This window comes from Prionailurus bengalensis, chromosome A3, assembly GCF_016509475.1.
Source record: "Prionailurus bengalensis isolate Pbe53 chromosome A3, Fcat_Pben_1.1_paternal_pri, whole genome shotgun sequence".
NCBI classification, from domain to species: domain Eukaryota; kingdom Metazoa; phylum Chordata; class Mammalia; order Carnivora; family Felidae; genus Prionailurus; species Prionailurus bengalensis.
Window position 1 is genome coordinate 6,521,243 of NC_057354.1, and position 4,601 is coordinate 6,525,843.

A 4,601-nucleotide genomic window follows, 5' to 3' on the forward strand; every position below is an offset into this window, starting at 1 on the left:
TAAGGGCTGAAATTATGAATGACAGACAGCCTGGACTAGCAGAAGGACTTTATATTATTTGTAGGTAAGACAAAGAAATCGTTAACACAGTACTCTCGCAATGCATATAGCTAGTCGTATTTGTAAGGCAAAGGCTCTACAAAATGGCAGATGATTTCCGTGTGGTTGAATGTGAATCTGGGCATTTTTCTTGGGCGTGCCTCTTCGCCCCTGCTTTCTTCTGGCCCTACCTGCGCCTCTGTGCTGGTGGGCACGGGCCGGGCAGCATCTCGAGTAAGGAACATGGAGGCACTACTGAGCTAAGGCTGAGGTTCGTGTCTCCAGGGTGGGAATCTGTTAACCTAAACTTGGTGCTTCCATGTATATTTAGATGTTGTTATGTTATGATTCTGTTTCAAAAAGTCCCAGGGGCGCCTGGGTGGCTCAGTCGGTTGAGCGTCCGACTTTGGCTCAGATCGTGATCTCGCGGTTTGTGGGTTCGAGCCCCGCGTTGGGCTCTGTGCTGACAGCTCGGAGCCTGGAGCCTGCTTCTGATTCTGTGTCTCCCTCTCTCTCTGCCCCTCCCCCGCTCGTGCTCTGTCTCTCTCTCTCTCTCTCTCAAAAATAAATAAATGTTAAAAAAAATTTTTTTAAGTCCTTATCCTTCACAGATATATACAGAGATATTTATGGATAAAAATCCAAGATTTGCTCCAAAATAACTCAAGAGAGGGGAAAGTGGATAGAGGTATAGATAAAATAAGATTGGCTATGAGTAGCAAATTGGGGAATCTGGGTGATGGCTACGTGCAAATTCATTGTACTGTGCTGCTGACATTGAATTAAAAAATTAAAGCTTTATTAAGATATAATTCACATACCACAAAATTCGTCCTTCTGAAGAGTACAATTCAGCGTCTTTTAGTATATTCAGGTTGTGCAATCATCACCATTCTCTAATTTGAGAATATTTCATTGCCCTAGAAAGAAAACCCATACCCATTGGTGGTCACTCCTCAGTCCCCTGTACCCTGGGGACCTGGCAACCATTGTTTTACTGGATGATTGATTCTTGCATATATTTGAAAGAAAGCAAAAAAGGATGGACAAACTTGTTTAAAGTCATGCAGTGATGTGACTGAGGCAGAATCCAGACTCAAGTCTCTTAGAAAAAAGGTAGACTTCACACCTGGTCCAGTTTGAACTGTTCCCACCACCTTGGCAAACTTCTGACGGTGGTTCTTCTCAATACTGAAGGGCTGACCTGGAGTTCCCAATGCAGATTGGAATGCTGTGATTTGCATTTCTTCCTCCTCCTCCTCCTCCTCTTCTTTTCAGAAAAACCTAAATTAAAAAAACAGAATGTAGGGGCACCCAGGTGGCTCAGTCGGTTGAGTGTCCCACTCTTGGTTTTGGCTCAGGTCATGATCTCACGGCCATAAGACTGAGCCTGTGTTGGGCACCACACTGGGTGTGGAGCTTGCTTAAAATTCTCTGTCTCTCTGGGGCGTCTGGATGGCTCAGTCAGTCAAGCATCCGCCTTTGGATCAGGTCATGATCTCAGGGTTCGTGAGTTTGAGCCCCGCATCGGGCTCTGTGCTGACAGCTCAGAGCCTGGAGCCTGCTTTGGAATCTGTCTCCCTCCCTCATTGCCCCTCCCCTGCTTGCTCTCTGTCTCTCGAAAATAAATAAATGCTAAAAAAAAAAAAAAAAAAAAAATTCTCTTTCTCCCTCCCCACTGCTCTAACAAAACAAACAAACAAACAAAAAGGAAGACACAAAAGCCATAGATTTGATCCTGAAATGAAACAGACTCACTCCTACCTGGATACCTAGTGTAGTATTTTGTGAATGAGGGCCTGGCTTCTCAGTTTGGTGTTTTGTCCTGTCATTTTTCTGAATGAAAGCCCTTAGACGTTCGTATTTACTTAAGGCAAGTGCATCCTTCTGTGCACAAACGTCGCAAGATTTCACTATTCTGGGAAATTGGGTGGCTTTCGTAATATCCCACTGACTGAAGGTTGAAACAACTAGAGAGTTCAAGGGAACCAAGTACGAGAGACTCTAATGAGGTAATTTTTTCCCCCTTAAAAATTGCTACTGAGAACAGTATTTTGGATGAATTTTCTCCTCAAAACGTAGGGCGTCTGATCACTTCGCTCCTAGAGCTCCTAATAAATGCGCAGGAAGACTGCTTTTGTACATGGACTGTTGTTTGGTATGCCTTATACTGTTTTCACATGAACCTGTAGCTATCAAGCTCCTTGACGGTAGTCTTTGAATGCTAGGCACTCAGTACCTGACTTTTTTTTTTTTTTTTTTTTTTAAATATTTATCTATTTTGAGGGTGGGGGAGGGACAGAGAGAGACGGAGAGGGAGAATCCCAAGCAGGCTCTGCACTGTCAGCGTGGAGCCCGACACGGAGCTTGGTCCCATGAACTGCAAGATCATGACCTGAACCCCAATCAAGAGTCTGATGCTTAACCGAGCCACCCAGGCACCCCAATACCTTACTTTTTAAAGTGCAGCTGGACACCAGGTGAAGAATATCCAGATCATTAAAGGCTTGGCAGGAAATGTCAGACTGCACGGCTTTAAAATCATCTGATAATCCAGTAAGTTGTAACCTCATGAAGATACCTCTAATACAGCTCTTTTCGTCAAAGTAGAATTTCATCAATTGTCACCAAATTCAGCTAAATTCCCTAACGTACAGATAAAACAGGGAAGGCTGGGATTCTGCAGCTCCAGTAATTGTCAGTGCTGACTCAGTTTAATAACCTAAATTTTGAGGGGCATCTGGGTGGCTCAGTCGGTTGGGCGTCCGACTTCGGCTCAGGTCATGGTCTCGCGGTTCATGAGTTTGAGCCCCACATCGGGTTCTGTGCTGACAGCTCAGAGCCTGGAGCCTGCTTCAGATTCTGTGTCTCTTCCTCTCTCTGCACCTCCCATGTTCATGCTCTCTCTCTCTCAATAATAAACAAACATTAAAAAACAAACAAACAAACAAACAAAAAAACCTAAATTTTGACCCCTAGGTTGAGAGGGAAAAGGAACCAGAGCAAGACTTGAGAAACAGGATGCAAAGGAAACGTTGCAGGTGTCGAGGTGCCGCTGGGGGGAAGGCCGGGTGCTAACAGGGAGCACCGGAAAGCCCAGAGCGGAAAATGGTGCCCCAGGATAAGGCCTCATGGTGGGGTGAGTAGCCAGAATGCGAAGAGTAAATTCACCAAAGGGTGAGTGGGAAAGAGGCTTCACAGATTAGAATGCCCGCCAAGTGAGTTGGAAGGCAGAGAAAAGCGCCCAAAAAAGGCCAAAGGCATGAAGAATGAACGCTATAGAAATGACCATTTTCCCAAAGGTTTTGTTGTTGTTTCAATCCACCGGGTCACTTCCTAGTCTCTGTCCTCGGTCCTGTTTGAGATCTTCATATCGGACACACTCAGGTATCGTGCGTCTGCGAATTCCAAGTCTCCAAGTGCGACTCTAGTTTCTACTGCTTCTCATCATGGCGGCTGTTTCCTCACATACTGGATCATGAACCCCTGATTCTTAGATCTGTATCTGAGAGAACGGAGGCCTGGGGGAAAAAGGTGTTCTTCCTTAAGTTGTGCTGGCTTCTTTCTGTCAGGTGTCTTTGGCCACCGTCAATGGGAGTTGCTTTAAATTCTCAGCTTGCTTTTCTCCAAGCCACATAGGCAGTGTGAGTCGTTCTCACCTTACTTGTACAAAGAGTTTATAGACGGGATTCTCGTTAAGACCTGCCCCACAAACCTGAGCCAGCATCCAGGCAGGCAGGTGTCCTGTTTCCTGGAGGCAGGGCTTTTGGCAAGTTCACCCTTTGGAGGGTAGGGGGTACCTTTTGGGTTCTGGGTACCTTTCTTTCTAGGTCTTGATCAAAGCTCCCACCTTGTGGTCAGAGCTCAGAAATCATTAGGCTCCACGGGAGTGACAAATGCCCTTGGTTCAGCTGGATGCCCTATCGGTCCTGATGGTCTAGATTTGTGGTTTTTGGTTGTTTCTGCCTCTCAGGAACTGCCTGAGAATTTCTTGCTAGCTCAGCCATCTATTTAGAGATTAAAAATAAATTCTAAACAGGTGTGTATTGAAAGGGCTCTCTAGAGTATCTGGTCCACTGTATTTTCAGAAATAGAAGTCTTCCCCCAAATTTGTTTATATCTTGCTGTGTTAAAAAAAAAAAAATCACTTCATTGATTGAGTGCATGTTGGGGATGATTTTGATTAAGCACTTTAATCACAGAAAAGGAAGCTGTGACATTGAAATGACTTGCCTTACTACCTAACATGTCGCTAATACAGCTGAGGCTGGTCCCCCCATCATTGCCCTTCCGAAGGGAAACCAAAGTTTAAGGTAAAAGATTGGTTTCTTTGAATCATCATAAGAAATGGAATTATAAAGTTTTTAGATTTTAAATTTGTAGAGTAAAAGAGATACATAGCTAAAGGAGATCTGCTATAAAAATCGTACTTCTAGAATCAAACACTAAAAGAAGAGCATGAAAGTTTCCAGTCCAAAGCCATGACTGCTGTTGGAGAACACATGTTCAAATATGTAAACATTCAAAGCAAGGTCCAAAAAAAAAAAAGGACTAGCTTTAAA

The 4,601-nt window shown here is 44.4% G+C and overlaps 1 non-coding gene across 1 annotated transcript; it reads left to right on the forward strand.

Moving 5' to 3' along the window:
- Positions 1-412: 412 nt before the first annotated feature.
- Positions 413-497, forward strand: TRNAQ-UUG. The gene has a single exon. It is a non-coding gene; the product is annotated as a tRNA-Gln (tRNA).
- Positions 498-4,601: the final 4,104 nt, after the last annotated feature.